The sequence below is a fragment of the Natator depressus genome, chromosome 25 (assembly GCF_965152275.1).
Source record: "Natator depressus isolate rNatDep1 chromosome 25, rNatDep2.hap1, whole genome shotgun sequence".
Lineage (NCBI taxonomy): Eukaryota > Metazoa > Chordata > Testudines > Cheloniidae > Natator > Natator depressus.
This window is the reverse complement of record NC_134258.1, coordinates 9,184,296-9,202,562: the sequence shown is the minus strand read 5'-3', so window position 1 is coordinate 9,202,562 and position 18,267 is coordinate 9,184,296. Positions and strand designations below refer to the sequence as shown.

General features: G+C 45.6%; 1 protein-coding gene across 1 annotated transcript in view; it reads right to left on the bottom strand.

The window, feature by feature from the left end:
* Positions 1 to 18,267, bottom strand: part of KDM4B (lysine demethylase 4B) — a 210,431-nt gene that overhangs the window by 3,484 nt on the left and 188,680 nt on the right. Inside the window, exons 30-31 of the mRNA XM_074939369.1 lie at positions 15,215 to 15,343; positions 6,637 to 6,847 (exon numbers count right to left, since the gene is read on the bottom strand). The gene's annotated coding sequence lies outside the window, so the exon portion shown is untranslated. The remainder of the gene's footprint in view (positions 1 to 6,636; positions 6,848 to 15,214; positions 15,344 to 18,267) is intronic.

The following is an 18,267-nucleotide window of genomic DNA, read 5'->3' as shown; positions in this document are numbered from 1 at the left end:
TCCATCGCCTGCTGACTGAATGCACCCTCATGCATGGACTGCCTGCCAAAGCAATCTTTCAGTTGCACCCCCAAAAGATGCTGCTGGCCAGTTAAGGGTCACCCATTAGAAAGAGACTCTTACTCTCAATTAAAATCCCTTGACATCTATGATTCACCTTTTTTGGCTTGAGCAAACATCAGCTAACCCAGTGGGAAGAGCACACCGAGCTGATGGCATCAGAAGCATTGACCTACACTACTCTCCAGTCCTTGTCCAGACGCTGATAACATGAATATCTGCTCAGGCTACACTGCTGGGTCAGTTAATGAGACACACCTGAATGCACTCAGCAGACCTGCTGCAACTGTGTGAACTTCTGTGTCCTCCTAAAATGAAGCAACAGCTGGCAGGGTAGTTTGGAATAGGGGAAAGACAGTTGGAAAGAGGAGATATTTTCTTAGGATGCACAGGAGGCTTGGAAGGGGACAGAGGCAACCAGTATGGACAAAATACACAAAGACCCCCTTTACACACCATGGCAGTACAAAGGGACCTTAGAGTGTAATTTACTATCTCTAGGAGATACACCTCTCCATTTAAAGAGCTACATGTGGCAAGCCAGTTCCCAGGCCAGGGGAAGCACTTTGCCATTAGAAACCCTGCGTGTTACAGAGCTCTTTAATTATACTGAGAAAAGTAGGCAGAGTAAGGGAAATAAATAGCTTTTTCCTAAACGAATTTAGTAATGGCTACTACCCCCAAATCAGAAATCAAATAGGTGTAGAACTATAATAGAAACAGTAAATATATTCGAGTCAGAGAAGTCTGTTTTCTTAACTCATCTAGCCCATGCCCTGGGGAGAGGACCAGGCAAGACTGTTCCTAAATTCACTAATGAGGTCGCCCGAACTAGCAGCAGGCTCTCTTCCTTGAGAGTCATCTGCACGTACGCCATGGACTCTGCGTAACCAGAATAAGTGTCACTTCTCCCTCCCCTGAAGCACAACCAAACATAGGAGCAGGATGGAACAACCCGAGCACGGCAACCCACTGAGAACCATCCTCACTGGCACGACCTCACAGACCAGCTGCAGAACCATTTCCCTCCACTCAGCAGAAGCTGCAGGAAGTGGGTGAAAAGGAGGCCATACGTGACATGTGGCAGTCAGTAGCACAGCTGGGGAATAAGAACCCAGGAGTCCAGACTGAAGCGGGGCAGGAACCAGTTTCCTCATCCCACACATTTTTTGAGAGATCATTTTTTCCTGTCCTGAATGAGGACCAAAAAAAAAAAAAGTCAAAAATCTCAAATTTTCACAAACCAAAAATTCAAAACAAATTTCAGTTTGGGTCAAGCCAAATGCTTCGTTTTGACTTCAACCATTTTTGTTTTGATTTTTTCTACTCTAATCTGCTTAAATTTCTAAACAAAACAAAAGTCGTTTCAGACCAGAAAATTTTCATTTTAAGAGATGCCAAAACTAAATGTTTCGACAACTTAAAAACCTTTTCTTCAACTTTTTTTTGAGTCAAGAAAATCCTCCTAACTGACCCTTTCCCACAAAGAGATTAAGTTTCAACAAACTGGCATTTTTTTCAATGGAAAAACCCAACCAGCTCTAATCCAGTCCCATGATCCAACCACTAGCCCACCCTTACTCTGTAAAGGAAAGCAGTTCTCAGACCTCATTGCACCGTGACCCCTTTTTGACAACAAATCTACACAACCCCAGGAGGGGAACCAAAGCCCAAGCCCTGCTGCCCTGGGTGGAGGGAGAAGCGGGGCGGGAAGCAAAGCTGAAGCCCAAAATTTTCTGCCTTGGGCCTGGGGACATGTAACCTTAGCCCCCCTGCCCAGGGCTGAAGCCTTCGGGCTTTGGCTTCAGCCCTGGGCGGTGGGGCTCGGGCTTCGGCTTTGGCCCTGGGCCCCAACAAGTCTAACACCAGCCTTGGTGACCCCTTTAAAATGGGTAAGTCCCAACCCACAGTTTGAGAACCCCTGGTATAGGGCCTTCAACTGCTCCAAGGCAAATTTAGAAGCCAGAACTCCAGCTGCCTTCAGGACCCTTGCCATTACTTGTCACTAATCCTGTAAAGCACAGAGCAACCCGGAAGTCGTGCTTGTCTGCCCTAGCAGAAGCATAGATGCCTTTTTTACCTGCTTCACTGCTACCGAAGTGAATAGTCACAACCAACTGTTGACTTCACTGGAAAAGCCGTATAAACTGACAGCATGTTAGAAGCTCAGCTGCTGAGCTGACATGGGCAAATTGACCAGCCTCTTGAAACCATCTGGCAGCACCTGCACTTGGCCCTGGAAACTGTTAGCACATTTCTAATATGGATGGCCCTGAAACAAAATCCCAAATCCAGGTCTGAACCTAGCTCTACAACAGGTTGAATCCAGTCACTGGATTTGCATACACCAAACCATGTGGGAACTTTAGATATTGATCCGCATTTCATGCACCCCTGGCTTGGCATTCACATCCAGGGGACTGGCCATAGCAGACATCGTAAATCCCGAATTCCAGTTTGGGCCCACCTTCAATTTCTAGTAAGAACTAGAGCTGTAGAAGAGATTAGTTAAATGTGGTGCGAGCAAAGGTGCTACTTATGTATCCAGACCTAGATGAAATGAGCAGGGCATGTCAGGTCTGTCTTTGCTGTTCTTCAGCGCCGCTTTGTGGTGGGAAATAAAACGACGATATGCCCTATTTCGATGGACAGGGTCCCAAAGATACAGAATAAAAAGAGAAACTCAAGAAGCAGCGGCAGGGGCTAATGGAGAGAGACTTTTGCTGCTCATGCACTCACAGATGTGTATACATGTCCTAAGCATGCAGCCACAAGCATCTTATAAACTAGTTCCAAACAACAAGCTGCATCCACTTCTAGGAACGAGGTGAATGTTTTGAATATCACTCAAATATACACACTGATCTTGATCTTTTGCTTATGCGAACCGTCCACAGTAGTAATAAATCATTAGATCCTTTCAAAACTAGCAAAGGGCTGGAGGCTTGACCAACAGCTATGTATCTCCATTTATTAATAGCACTCTCTCTAGCCATCTCTCTAATCTGTTCATTCCAGTCCATTTTTAATCTGCCTATTTTTCTGATCTATTTATCCAGCCAGCCATACCATAAATAGCTAACTCTAGATCCCTTTACAATTCGTACAGCGATTAAATCCTTATGTTGCTATCTAATCACTCTATCTCTGGAAAGACAAACACTCAGAATTTCTTTGTAGTTATTAAAGACACAGATATTTGAGTAGAAAACTCTGGTATCTGTCCATCTGTGTATACATACTGCCCATGAACATACACTCCTATATACGCAGATGGCCATCTTAAATTAATAGGCTACACAAGGGTTGTATCTATCCTGGGTTTACTCAGAACAATAAATCCTCTTCCAGGAAAAATACAACATACCCAAATGATCAAAAATCCCTATTCTATTCCCATTACATAATTCTATGTAATTAATTTCTGAACCTTTGGACACAGCTGCCTGGCTGCATGTGAAGATGTCGTCATTCTTACTAAGCCCAACACAACAAACTTTGTAAAACATTTCACATCCAGGGCAGACTTACTAATAGGATAACTGATGACACCTAAGCTGAGGACACAATCCCCCACGGACGTGGAATCGCTTTCACTAGGAGCGGGAGCGGGCCTTAAATATTCACTGTATTGTGACTGCCTTTTCAAGGGCAAAGATCAAATGCAGAGTATGAGCCTCGAAAGAGACACATTCAGCTGCTAGGGAGGAGAAGGTGGGAAGGCCTCTCCTCCTGCTCCAGTGGGGGTAATAGGCTGCAGAAGGTGCGGCTTCTCCTCCGTAATCAGTAGCATTGGGCAGGAAGATGTCGGCCGCAAAGGAGAAGAAATACATCAGGAGATGTTCATTGGTTTGGGACCAACTCCAAGCATACATTTTCTTATTCAGGGGAAAAACAACTGTAAGGTCCTCAGGTGACCTCTGAGCCTCCATTCACAGCTTTTTTGGACTAAAGCCCCTCACAAGAGGTCTTAGGCGATCTTCAGCCCATTGTGAGACCCAGATAACCCATGTATCAGTGTCACTGAAGACAAAACAGCTACCGCCCTATTTCTGGCAGAAAATGCTAGGGGTTGGGGGGCGCGATAGGGGGGAAGAGGGGAAACAAAAGTGCCACCCCACTGCTTTCTGCCCTGGAAGACAGACCCACCTGCAGCTAGCTTAGGGAAAAAAAAAAACGTGATTCTGTAAAGTGAAAACCATCTACCAAAGTGGACAAGATCGTTACGTACAACCTGAAATAACAGGTCATCAGCTGTTTGGGCAAAAACCAAGACCCCTGGGGGCCTGGGAGGGGTGGGTGAGAGAAGGAGTGACTCCTGTCCCTGTGGGGGCAGTAACTTCCCACCCCTTCACCAGTGGGCAACATGGTGCTTTTCTCCTTCTCCCAACCCGTTCCTTGCACCCTCCCTTCCCCCTCATCTCCTGAGCTGGCGCAGCTGCCAGCTGGTTGAGTCAAGCCCCACTCCCCCCATTTGTGGTGGTGCCAGGGCTGTCAAGAGAGCTGGCGAGGCTCCGCTTCTGCCAGCCTGGGTGGCACCAGCGCGGTTGCTGCAGCCGCCGCCACTGGCCGTATCCCCCGTCCTGCCAGGTAAGGGGATGCCAGTGCCATCTGCCCGGCCCTGTGCCAGAGCCACCATCGGCCTGTGCCTGGGAGCACTGCTGCAGTTGCCCTCCGCAGCGGTGGGTGCCGGAGAGACCTGATTCCCACTGCTTACAGCAGCAGCAGAGGGGAGCGGGAGAACATGAGAGAGACACTGCAGTGTCCCGCTTTAAGGCTTCACATTTCCAGGAGAGAGGATTTAAACACCTGACAGTCCTGGAAAAAGCAGGACATTTGCTCTCTTGTACAGGCTCTGGTAAAGGAAGTTTTACAAACGCTGCAGTAACATGAACTGATTTCATATTGGTTGGCTTATAATATCATTACAATGCTCTCTGTTTGGATTCAACCGTTCCGCTTATTCACAGCGCCTTCAAAAACCGGAAACCAAAGCAGAACTATTTAGTTTTCACTGGCCAAGCCCTGAGACACAAGAGACCTGCACAGCATACATGGTGAAAAGTATGTTGTCGTTTGGGATTTTTTTAAAATTCAGCCATTTTTAACAATTGAAAGGATTTTGAGCATGAAAATTTGTCTTTCATAGAACTGGCCTCAATTCTCAAAAGCAACTCATGGTTTTTGGAAGATTCCATTTTGGGTTCCTTTCCCTTTTCGTTTTGAGAGATCCCTACACTGTGTTCTGTCACGTTTGGTAAATGTAGCAGTGGAAAATGGTACATTTAAAATGATTTCATGGCCCATTTGGGTTGTTAATCCATAAAATCATTTTTAAAAGTACCATTTCCCACTGCTACATTTCCCTAACGTAACAGAACACAGTGTAGGGATCTATACATGTCTTCTCCCAAAACAAAGTGGGAAAGGAACAGACTGTGAAAAATCAGTCTACTGCTAATGTCTGTTTCTCGAACTGCACTTAACTAGTTAAAAAAAGGCACATTAAAGCAAGATAAAACTAGCAAAGCATTTGCCTCAGGGGAACAAACCATTCACACAGATTGGTCCATAGACAACCATCAAGGTGTAAAGCATCTCACAGAATTAGGAAAGTTACAAATACTGATCAGCACCTCGGGTTCCCTGTAAACATCCAGGGGAAGTGGGGAGGCTATGGGGGGCCAAGCAGCAGGGTGGGAGGCTGAAATTGAAGAAAGATCTTAGGGACAGAGGAACTCTGCAAACATCAACTCCAAAACCAAAACAACCACCAGTGATTTTGCAATAATGTTGAAAAGCCCATTACAATTTCCATGAGCCATCTTGCGTTCAGGGGTTCAAACCTATAGGGAAGATGATACCTAGGAAAGAAAGGGGGTTAATTCCCATTGGCATCAGGATGGTAGTATAAACAGCAATAGCCAAAAGCTATGGGAGGAAAAATTTAGGCCAGACAAACAGGAAAGGACCTGGACCCTGGACTATACTCCCAAGGGATGAAGTTGATACAATGTCAGATTAAAAGCAACAGCATTGCCACCATGTTTTGAGACATATATTAGGCTAATCTACTCCATCCAGGTTTATTCCGCCCATAGGCACAGCCACTGAGTGAGAATAGGGAGACAGATGTCCCAGTTCCCCAACTTTTTCCATGGGGTTGCATCGACTGTCTCTCGGGGGAGCACTTTCTGGTGAAAGTACTGAAGAGCAGACCAAATAAAACAGCCCTGGGAATAATGCAGGGAGCAGAGTCCTGCAAAATGAACAGGGGGAGAGAGAGTAAGAAATCAACCAGATTTCAGAGTAGCAGCCGTGTTAGTCTGTATTCACAAAAAGAAAAGGAGGACTTGTGGCACCTTAGAGACTAACAAATTTATTTGAACATAAGCTTTCGTGAGCTACAGCTCACTTCATCGGAGTAATTCAGAGTTAAAATCTAGTCAGCTCTGCTGTCCTGTTACTTCCAAACAACGAGTCACTGACTCATTCCCGCCAAGTGAACCTGGCCTAACTCTGTGGGGTGATGTTAAGGCCTCAGAAGAGAATTTTGGCACATTTTCTTTACTGTACCTGTCTTTGAACACTCCGTGAATAGCAGCAGACGCTCTTCTCGGCTCCCCACATGCCCAGGACACACAGAGCAGGGACAGAGGGCCAAAGTGAGCTGCTGCCAGGGCCTTTCAAAGGCAGCAGCGCACTCTGCAACACGCAGTAAAAGGCTTCCCACCTGGAGGTGAAAAATCTGGACGACTAGCACGACGTGGCCCCCATTATGAGCTCTCTGCAAATCGAGCACAAAGCACAAGGAGTTGCAAGGTAACCAACCAACAGCCTGGAGCTTACACAGAACTTGAGCTGCACGTGGCCGAGGTGTTTCCTCCACCTTTAAACTGCTCCAAGCCTCAAGCCCAGTTCCTGATCATCAGTCTGAACCACCCTAAAGCTGCTTCTCCTGCAAAAACAAACCTTCCCGGAGAGAACAATGCTGCAGCCATTACCCCAGGAGGCAGAGTTAACATGAACCACACCCATAACCATTCTTGCTGCTTTGGGACCACAGCTCCCATCATGCAACAGTCAAATCTGGCTGTTAACCCTTTCCTCGCCGTCGGATTTGGAGAGAAATAACCTACAAAAGACAACGCTGGGAGGAGAGCGATGAACAATAGCTATAGAAATAGCTCTCTGGGCAGTGGGGTTTTTTTTGTGCTGCTCCTGGCTGGCGGTGGAGGGGAGCACACTGTCAGGAAAGTACCCAGGAGCCGAGCAAATGAAATACAGGAGGGAATGAGAGGATGACTCATGTCTACTAAAAGGCAGGCAGGGAGGAGGGATGGCCTAAATTTCCTGTTCTGCCCCTGCTCTCTGCGGAGACAATGAAGACCACCTAGCTCTGCTAAAGTGCCTTTTATCAGTAGATTTCAATCAGAGTGTTAAAACCGAGTCACTAGATTTGCCCATTAGTTGCAAGCTGCATTTGTAGCCAAACTAAGAAAAGGTCTGGTGACCAAATCCATGCCTCGGGGTGACTGTAAATCAGACGTCTATTAGGAGTATGCAAAGCGGGAATCCTCCCTGACGGCGGGACGTGATACTGGCCACTGCCCTCATGGAAGCCCCAAGTGATTTGATCCACTATGGCAAATTCCATGTTTGGATATACAAAATAAAACTCCAACCAGCTGGAGATCAGTAACAAAATCGCTTTTCATTCAAAGCACCCAGAGAGAATATGTCTGCTCCTCTTAGGATTTTTAAAATATTACTTCATTCTGCGCAAAAGCCATGCAGAATATCTACATAACACCTGCAAAGATTTGGTCTTATTTTTTCACTTCAGTAAGGGCAGTTTAACATTTCTGTTGGGAGGCAGCAAGGTCCGGAAACTACATATCTGATATTTTTCCATTTATTGTACAGGTCAGACTTCATCCATTTCCCACTGTTTTCCATACAGATTGTTCCTTCAGGGACCAATCTGATCTTAAAATAAGAGACTTTTTTTCCCTCTACAAGTGAAGCAGAAAAAATGTCTTTTGTTGGTATACATGGACTATTCTCCAGTGAAATGGAATCAGCTGAACTGGGGACCAAGAGGACTAGAGTTACTGAACAACGATTTTAAAGCTCTGTTCTCTCGCTAGACAGACGGACAGACATGTAAATAGACACCGAAACAAAGGCACTATGAACAACATATTGGCATGCTTTTAGGAACAGCAGAATGCAGTTTAATATTGACTGTTATGTATATATTTTTAATAACTACAATTAAGGTAAATAGGCAGTATATCCTGGATGATTAATTGCACAGACTTTTCTGTTTCTTCACAAACGATTAGGCAACTAGACACAAATTTTAAACAATCTATTAATACTAATGCTACTATTAATTTGTATTATGGTAACTCTGAGAGGCCCCGACCAAGATCGGGGCATCTTTGGGCTGGGGTAGGGCTGATCAAAATTCTGAATTTCTGTCCAGCAGGACACTCCAAGATTTTGAAATTTGGTTTCGTCCCGAATCAGGATGAAAAGTTGAAATTGCAGAATTTTTTGAATTGTTCAGAAAACGTTCTGTTTTAATAAGCTGAAAACTTTTACTAATACAATCATATTATCATCTATCAAAATGATAAAGTCAAACACAATTCTTCCATCTTATCCAAATGGGGCCATTTCAGTCATTTCCCCTGAAAATTTAGATGAAATCTATACATTCTCCCAAAATGTTCGCATTTCCTAGAATCAGCCTTTTCCAACAGAAAACTGCAGCACAAAACACACAGCAAGAGAAAATCCCTTCCCCAAACAGCTGACTATCAGAGTAAACAAGACAGGCATGGGATGAAAGGAAATATTATCCCCATTTTACAGATGGGAAACTGAGGCACATCTGGATTCAGCGACTTGCCCAAGATCACACAGGAAGTCTGTGGCAGAGCCAGGAATTGAACTTGAATCTTTTGAGCGCTAGCCCAGTGCCTTGGCAGTTCTTTGGGGGAAGGGACCATCATTTATTATATGTTTGGACAATGCCACCGCAACGGAGCTCCAGCCAAGCTGATCTCTTGTAGCTACTGCAATACAAATATTAAATAATAATAAACCAGTCAACCATCTCTCAACAAACAAGTTGCTGGTTATTCACTGGTTATTCTCATTCATTTGTTGGACCAATATTAAAATCTCTCTCCAAATTTTGTGCTCTTCTCTACATTAACTTTTTCTTTATTGAGCTTTGACTCTGAGTTAATATGCAGCATTCTTGTAGCCACGTCAGTCCCAGGATTTGGGAGAGACAAGGCAGGTGAGGTCATATCTTTTATTGGGCCAACTTCTGTTAGTGAGACAAGCTTTCGAGCGATACAGCCCTGAAGAAGAGCTCTGTGTAGCTTGAAAGCTTGTCTCTCACCAACAGAAGTTGGTCCAGTAAAAGATATTGCCCCACCCACTTCATCTCTCTCTGAGGCAATACGTGAAGAATATCCCCACAATTTTAATTTGGAAGGGGGGTGGGCAGGAAAACACAGGAAGGCCGAGGGGAGTAGTAATGGCATATGGATCTTGGGACTCAATCCAGTAATAGCAACTGAAAGTTGTTACCATTTGGCAGACGTTCAAGAGGCTGTGAGAAATGAGCTCCAATTCTTAGCAGAGGAAGGTCTGTTCCACAAGAACCATGTCGCCTATTGGCTTCCTTGTTAGACATCTCAGCAGAGAGATCAAGGACTAAATCGATCTTGGAGACTTCATACCCCTCTAGCTCCAGAACCGGATAACTCCAATCACGATCAAAGCACATTGGAAGGAGCTTTGCATCGCCTCTGTTGTACCTGCTCTGTGACTTTCCGTCTCTGGGGCAGTCAAGCCAGCACCTTGAACTAATATTACATTAATGTATCACAAATTTTAAATTAAAAAAAGTCTCATTTTTTAAAAAGCAGCAGGGAGAAATCCTGTCAGGAACTTAGCTCGCTGTCTGAGTGACCATGAAAGTACTGGGACTTTTTGTGGTCACAGCATTCTGAGAATGGGCAGGATGGTCATATAGATTTCCAGTAAATGAGACCAAGAGTTTTCAGTGCTGACATGGTTACAAAGAGGTAATCCCAACACACAAGAATAATAATTATAGGGACAAAGGATAGTCCAGCGTCTAGGAAACTAGTTTAGTGGCTGGAGCCCTGGGTTCAATTCCTTCCTCTGCCACAGACATAGGCAAGTCACTTACTCCCTCTATGCCTCAGTTCCTATCTGTACAATGGGGAGAACAGCTTCACAGGGGTGCCCACGTGAGGATAAAGCGCTTTGAGAGTTACTGATGAAAAGCACTACGTAAGTGCTGTTATACTTCCCTATGACCACCATGTGGGCTGCCTCCCATACTGCACTCCGCTTCCTGGGCTTTTCTGCAACCCCGCTGCTCTTTGTCTCCGGGTCTAACTCCTCAAGGCTCTAATTGACACCCATTTTGGGTGCTTGACGTTAGATGCCTTTGGCCTGATTTTCACCCACAAATCTGATTGAAGCCCAACAGGAGCGCTGGTTGCCCAGCGCCTTCAAAAATCAACCCAAAGGATCTGAAATTGGACATCTCCAAAAATTAGAGGCTTCCAGAAAAAGTGGCTGAATATTTGTAATTTTAGACACAGCAACCAGCAAGTCCAAAACCTGCTTCTCTTTCCAGCGTTAGAGAACTATTTGCAGAGCCACATACAGTATCATAACAAATAAAGTAGATTAGCTATTTCCCCTTAAGGGGGCATTGCATCATTCCACAGGTCTCACTTGAGAGTGTTAAAACTCCATCTTCTTAAGAGATACAATATTCTGTCAATTCCTCGGTGCTAAAGATCTCCCCCTTCCTCCCTCCCTCCCACACACACAAACTGTCTCTCTCAATTCTTATCACCTACAGTTTATGCACCTCTCTCTTTACCCATCCACAGACCTGAGCTATCTCTGTCTGCCTGATGATGGGTTCCATTCGCCTTACAATCACAGCTGCCTTGTGTGGTCCACAAATCTGTTGCTTGGTCAGTTACCCTATGTGTATCGTGCCTGATTTACATTTTGGAATATCAGCTCTTGGCCACAGGGCAGTTGTGTTGTCTTTTGTTTGGCTGTGGAGTTTTAAAAAAGTAAAAATAAATTACTATTCCACCAGGAAAAACAGACTTAAATTGCTACACTATTTTTTATCTAAATAATGTTTCAATTTAAAAATGGGGGAGGGGAAACTAATTACATCCTTGTGTGGAAGATCATAAATCACATAATTACAATGGGAACCTCTGCATCTCCCCGACAGACTAAAAGCAGACTACACAAGTTCTTATCTCATTACAGTTTAATTAAGAATTATGTTTGAGCATCTTCTTTTTAATTACCGCAGGGCCCCAATGACTTCTAATCTTTTTTACCTGGAGTGACAGAGGGTGCGGTCCAAGATGGGCACTAATGAATTTACAATTTGCTCTTTTGGGAAGTTTAATAAAATTAGTCCACATAGAAGATTAACACTGATAAAGTGAACTTCCAAAGAGAACATTTGGTTCCTATCAATTCATGCCCTACAAGTGCCAGGAGCATGGGGAGGTGAGGCTGAAGTGTTACTATGTCTTGGGGCGAGGGTGGGGGTTTCAAGGTGGGAGAGAAGATGGTAAATACTCTCTTCCCTGGTCTCACCTGCCTGCACACAACCACCAGCTGCTTCACATGCTGCAATGCGAAGACCCAGAGGAAGATGAGTGTTAATTGTTTTACTCAGAGCCAACAGAGCTAGACCAGCAGCATCAGGGTCTTTTCCTGCAACACTCCCACTGGCCACGGCAGGAGTTCTTTGCACAGAATGAAAAGGAGTACTTGTGGCACCTTAGAGACTAAGCAATTTATTTGAGCATAAGCTTTCGTGAGCTACAGCTCACTTCATCGGATGCATACTGTACAAAGTGTAGAAGATCTTTTTATACACACAAAGCATGAAAAAATACCTCCCCCCACCCCACTCTCCTGCTGGTAATAGCTTATCTAAAGTGATCACTCTCCTTACAATGTGTATGATAATCAAGGTGGGCCATTTCCAGCACAAATCCAGGGTTTAACAAGAACGTCGGGGGCAGGTAGGAAAAAACAAGGGGAAATAGTTTACCTTGCATAATGACTTAGCCACTCCCAGTCTCTATTCAGGCCTAAGTTAATTGTATCCAATTTGCAAATGAATTCCAATTCAACAGTCTCTCGCTGGAGTCTGGATTTGAAGTTTTTTTGTTGTAATATCGCAACTTTCATGTCTGTAATCGTGTGACCAGAGAGATTGAAGTGTTCTCCGACTGGTTTATGAATGTTATAATTCTTGACATCTGATTTGTGTCCATTTATTCTTTTACGTAGAGACTGTCCAGTTTGACCAATGTACATGGCAGAGGGGCATTGCTGGCACATGATGGCATATATCACATTGGTGGATGTGCAGATGAACGAGCCTCTGATAGTGTGGCTGATGTTATTAGGCCCTGTGATGGTGTCCCCTGAATAGATATGTGGGCACAGTTGGCAACGGGCTTTGTTGCAAGGATAGGTTCCTGGGTTAGTGGTTCTGTTGTGTGGTATGTGGTTGCTGGTGAGTATTTGCTTCAGGCTGTAGGGCTGTCTGTAGGCAAGGACTGGCCTGTCTCCCAAGATTTGTGAGAGCGTTGGGTCATCCTTCAGGATAGGTTGTAGATCCTTAATAATGTGTTGGAGGGATTTTAGTTGGGGGCTGAAGGTGACGGCTAGTGGCGTTCTGTTGTTTTCTTTGTTAGGCCTGTCCTGTAGTAGGTGACTTCTGGGAACTCTTCTGGCTCTATCAATCTGTTTCTTCACTTCCACAGGTGGGTATTGGAGCTCTAAGAATGCTTGATAGAGATCTTGTAAGTGTTTGTCTCTGTCTGAGGGGTTGGAGCAAATGCGATTGTATCGCAGAGCTTGGCTGTAGACAATGGATCATGTGGTGTGGTCAGGGTGAAAGCTGGAGGCATGTAGGTAGGAATAGCGGTCAGTAGGTTTCCGGTATAGGGTGGTGGTTACGTGACCATCGTTTATTAGCACTGTAGTGTCCAGGAAGTGGATCTCTTGTGTGGACTGGACCAGGCTGAGGTTGATGGTGGGATGGAAATTGTTGAAATCATGGTGAATTCCTCAAGGGCTTCTTTTCCATGGTCCAGATGATGAAGATGTCATCAATATAGCGCAAGTAGAGTAGGGGCGTTAGGGGACGAGAGCTGAGGAAGCGTTGTTCTAAGTCAGCCATAAAAATGTTGGCATCCTGTGGGGCCATGCGGGTGCCCATAGCAGTGCCGCTGATTTGAAGGTATACATTGTCCCCAAATGTAAAATAGTTATGGGTGAGGACAAAGCCACGAAGTTCAGCCACCAGGTTAGCCGTGACATTATCGGGGATAGTGTTCTTGACGGCTTGTAGTCCATCTTTGTGTGGAATGTTGGTGTAGAGAGCTTCTACATCCATAGTGGCCAGGATGGTGTTATCAGGAAGATCACCGATGGATTGTAGTTTCCTCAGGAAGTCAGTGGTGTCTCGAAAGTAGCTGGGAGTGCTGGTAGCGTAGGGCCTGAGGAGGGAGTCTACATAGCCAGACAATCCTGCTGTCAGGGGGCCAATGCCTGAGATGATAGGGCGCCCAGGATTTCCAGGTTTATGGATCTTGAGTAGTAGATAGAATATCCCAGGTCGGGGTTCCAGGGGTGTGTCTGTGCGGATTTGATCTTGTGCTTTTTCAGGGAGTTTCTTGAGCAAATGTTGTAGTTTCTTTTGGTAACTCTCAGTGGGAACAGAGGGTAATGGCTTGTAGAAAGTGGTGTTGGGGAGCTGCCGAGCAGCCTCTTGTTCATATTCTGACCTATTCATGATGACGACAGCACCTCCTTTGTCAGCCTTTTTGATTATGATGTCAGAGTTGTTTCTGAGGCTGTGGATGGCATTGTGTTCCGCACGGCTGAGGTTATGGGGCAATGGCTACAGTATCTGACTACACCTGTCACTTTACATGGGTTCATCCAAATCTGGATTTCGCATTCCAGCATGGGCCAGCCTCTGCAGGCATTCAATTTCCTTTGATACCAACACCACAGCCGGAGAGACTGGCTTTGAGGAACTACAAGGTCCCCATATCATAAGGTTCTAAAATATATGGCCCTGTGCTGACAAACCACTGGGCTACCTGACACAGGCTCTGTGCGGACAGGCACCAGCAGCGCTGCATTTCAGAAGGGCCATCCTGTAAGTGCTAGGCCAACTTTAGGAATAAGCAGCATAGGCGATTTCTGCACTACCGAGCCTGTGCCAGCATAGATCCCTCCTCGTCTAGTTGTAGCGCACGCCAACAGAAGGAGCTCTGCCGGAAGAGGAACTCCCCGAACGTTAACCAAGCTGCGTCTACACTGTGGGGGCTGTCAGCGTCACTCTGTCGCTAGAGGCCGAGTGACACATTCATGCTGGTGTACATTTTAAGTGCAGATAGGGCCACAGGCTGCCTCCTAGGGCTCTACTTGTTATGACCAGGGTTGTTTCAGGCTGGTCAGCCGTGTTGCAATGTTCCCTGTTGGGGGCCTTAGCAGCAGGGTCTTTTGAGCACAATGAGGGGAAGGGAAAAGGAGCCAGGAGGGGAGGAGAAGGTGCTCTAGAAATACTTTGCCTGGGGGTCTGATTACATGGAGGCTCACTCTTGAAACAGATTTGGACAGCAAGAAGGGGCACTCTGCGGCTGTCTGGCCTCTTACCCTCTGATCAGTTTAGTACCCGCTATTCCATATCTCATGTGTAGACAGAGTTACAGCAAGAGTGAAAGATGAAACACTGAAGTCGCACGGCCCCAGCCGCTAACTGTTCGCCATGGTACAGAAACTGGTGGCAAAGACAGACAGAAGAGGGGGGAAAGAGACTGAAATGCAGGAGAGGAAAGTATAATGCTGTAATAAGATCGGACAGGTGGCAGCATTGATGCACGTTGCCCTTTGCTTGACCAACAACAACTGCAGTGCTGAAGATGTCAGCTGCTTGTTAGCATCCACACATGCTGTGAATATCTTAGCAAGCAACACCCCCCTCCACCTCCCACAGACCTAATTCATTTTAGGGTGAGCATACCTGTTATTCCTCCATTACTGGCTAGTCTTATTCCTTTAGTACCTTCTGGAGAAGATGAACTCTGATGGACACACAGAGTGGCGGCCCAATAGTTAGCTCTTTGGTACCTGGAGTTGAGATTTCCCCGTGCTGAAACACACATGCATTTTGCATTGATGCTTAGCAATGAGGGGAAGATCAACAGTAAAAATAATTATTTTGTATGTACTACACACACGCACCCCCAAGCTAAGCCACCATGTTTCACTTAAAATAAGTTAATCACAAGCCCACACCTAAGACAAAGGGGTATGTGTGCCCACCCAGAAACTAGCACCACACAGGCAGAGGGTTCCATTCGGTATTATTTGACCAGAGATGTGTCTGTGAGAGAGAAGTTGAAGGAGATGAGAGACAGACAGAACAAGTGGCTGGCACCTCAACCTGGAAAAAGCTGAGAGCGTGTGAGCTTTTGGGGTACTGGCCGAGAAGAGTGTTGTGGGTGCTGTGAACAAGGACTTGATCCTTTGTTTGGTTCCTTCTGTCTCCAAGGAAACAGGACTTTGCCTGTTTTTTATAAACACGCCTGTATCAAAGTAAATACCAAACTCCATAGTCAATTTCTATTCCCAAATGAATCGCCCGCAGGGTCCAAACTTTGACTAGCCACTCAGGTAAAAAGGGGTAACAATACACACACACACACACACACTTAATCCTACCTCAGCAAGGGCGGGGAGGACTAGATGATCTCAATCTCCAGCCCTACACGTCACACATCATGTGTGTATTTCAACCTCATTGCTGCTCCAAGTTAGCTTTACAAAGAAGGTGGGGCAGGTTTCATAATGGAGTCTCTGGGTGCTACTACGCTATAAATAACAACAGGAGTCCAGAGGTTTAAATACCAGTAAGCATCTGTTGTTACTGGCTTCAGGATGCTACACAATAGCCAGAATGCCATAGCTGTGTTTGCATTATCTCCCTTTCATCCCAGCTTGTAACCCAAGGCCCAGAACCTGAATGGCAGGGGGCCTATCACTGCTTGAGTTCTGCGATACAGCATCCAGATTTTGTGTGGCATGTTTTTACCACACGAACACACTTAGAACACGGATGTCATGGCCAGGACATCAACAGATTCAATAGCCTGCATTGTTAAACCACATTGCTTGTGAAACTCAGCACTCTGACTTTGTTTATGCTTCTCTCCAGCTATCTGCAGAGGCCTGACAAGGTGGCAGATATCAATTAGTTTGCAGTTAGCAAATGGACATGATCAGCTTTCTGAGCCTTGGCCTCTCACATCCACGGTTTGTTAATTTCCATCTCTCGCACCAAGATGGTTTCAGGTTTCTCCACTGGAAGCATAACAAAACCTATCAAGAAAATCTCTGTAAATGCAAATGGATTTTGCGAGACAGAGGACACCGGGACAGATCAGCCGCCACTCACCGGGGCACAAACTCTCCCCTGGGTTGCCACTGCTTAGGAGGCTCCAGAAAATGTTCTATTAACAGTCAATTTAGACACTCTCGAAAGCCCAGCAAAGCCCAATGCCAACTGGCAGAATGGAGGTCAGAGTTCTCCTGCGTTTGTTTCTAATGCTGCTCCTGAAGGCGTACAGCAGATATCAATTCCCAATCTAATTTCTCCTAGAAAGAAGGATTGTCTTGTCACGGCTGATATCCCTGAAATCCTGATTCAAAGGGACTTGCAAACTGCACACTGCATTTCATTTGTGCCTTTTCTCCTCCATTCTTATAATGTAACAGTGTGAAATCCTACACCCGGGCGGCGGGGGAGAAGAGAAACGAAGGTTGTGGGGAAATTATAAATATCAGGCCTTGCCTTTCTTGTTTCTGTAGGAGGACTCTATGGATGACTAGAGAATAAAAACAACAAGGAGTCCGGTGGCACCTTAAAGACTAACAGATTTATTTGAGCATAAGCTTTCGTGGGTAAAAACCCCACTTCTTCAGATGCATGGACTCCAGGGGGTTTTTACCCATGAAATCTTATGCTCAAATAAATCTGTTAGTCTTTAGGGTGCCACCGGACTCCTTGTTGTTTCTGTGGATACAGACAAACACGGCTACCCCCTGATACTTGACACCATGCTAGAGAATAAAGGGGACTATGACATCAGAAATGAAAAAGGGATGAAACACAACCGAGAGGGGAAGGGATTTGAGATCAGACTATTTAAAAAACACCTTTCTTTTTTGCTTCTGCCAGGAGCTGTTTAACTCAAACATTGGTACAAAAGCTTTTCTGGTGGTTCCAGATCCCAGCCCTCCAGCAAAAACAGGGAAGACCAGATTCTTTGTGGGCCAGATTTTCAGAAGTACTGCATACCCACAATTGGGATAAGATCTTCAGAAGTGCTCAGCTCCCATTGAAGCACCTAAATGAAGTGGGCAGATTTCTGAAAGCACGCTGTGCTCAGCAGCTTCACTGAGCACAACAAGACCTGCTGGGTCTTGAGCAACTCATGTAGGTGCTGCTGGGTGCAGATGCTCTTTGGAAAGATCTTGATAGACACATTCCTGGATACTCTCAGTTAAATACAACAAACCTTCCTGGGACCTTCTTTATACCTCACAAACCAGCAAAGGAAGGGAATAAACATTTTCTCCTTTCCAGGTCACTTTTAAGACACTGAAAAGACTGTGACGGTTCAAAACCTTCTGTCCTTTCATTAGGGAATCCAGAATCAGAGGCAGAGCCTGGGGTGAAGGGTATGGACATAGTGAAAGCCCAGGTTGGCTATGAGAGAATCTACAAGTTATCTGCAAGTGGCTTTTTGGAGCATTTTGCAAGCACTCCGTAAGGGAAACGCAAGACAGGGAGGTAGCTGTGGCGATAACCCACACAAGACTGAACCTTTCAGACAGAGCTGGGAACCAGGGGGAAGCTTCTCTCACTTCCGCCTGCCACCCCCTAGCTGGAGGGACTGGGAAAAACAACCACCACAGGCTGCTTGTATGCAATCTCAGCTCCGTTCAAGCTGCGGACTTGTGAGTGGCTTGCTGTCAGCAGGATAAAATATTCAGCAACTGTAGATTGTAGAC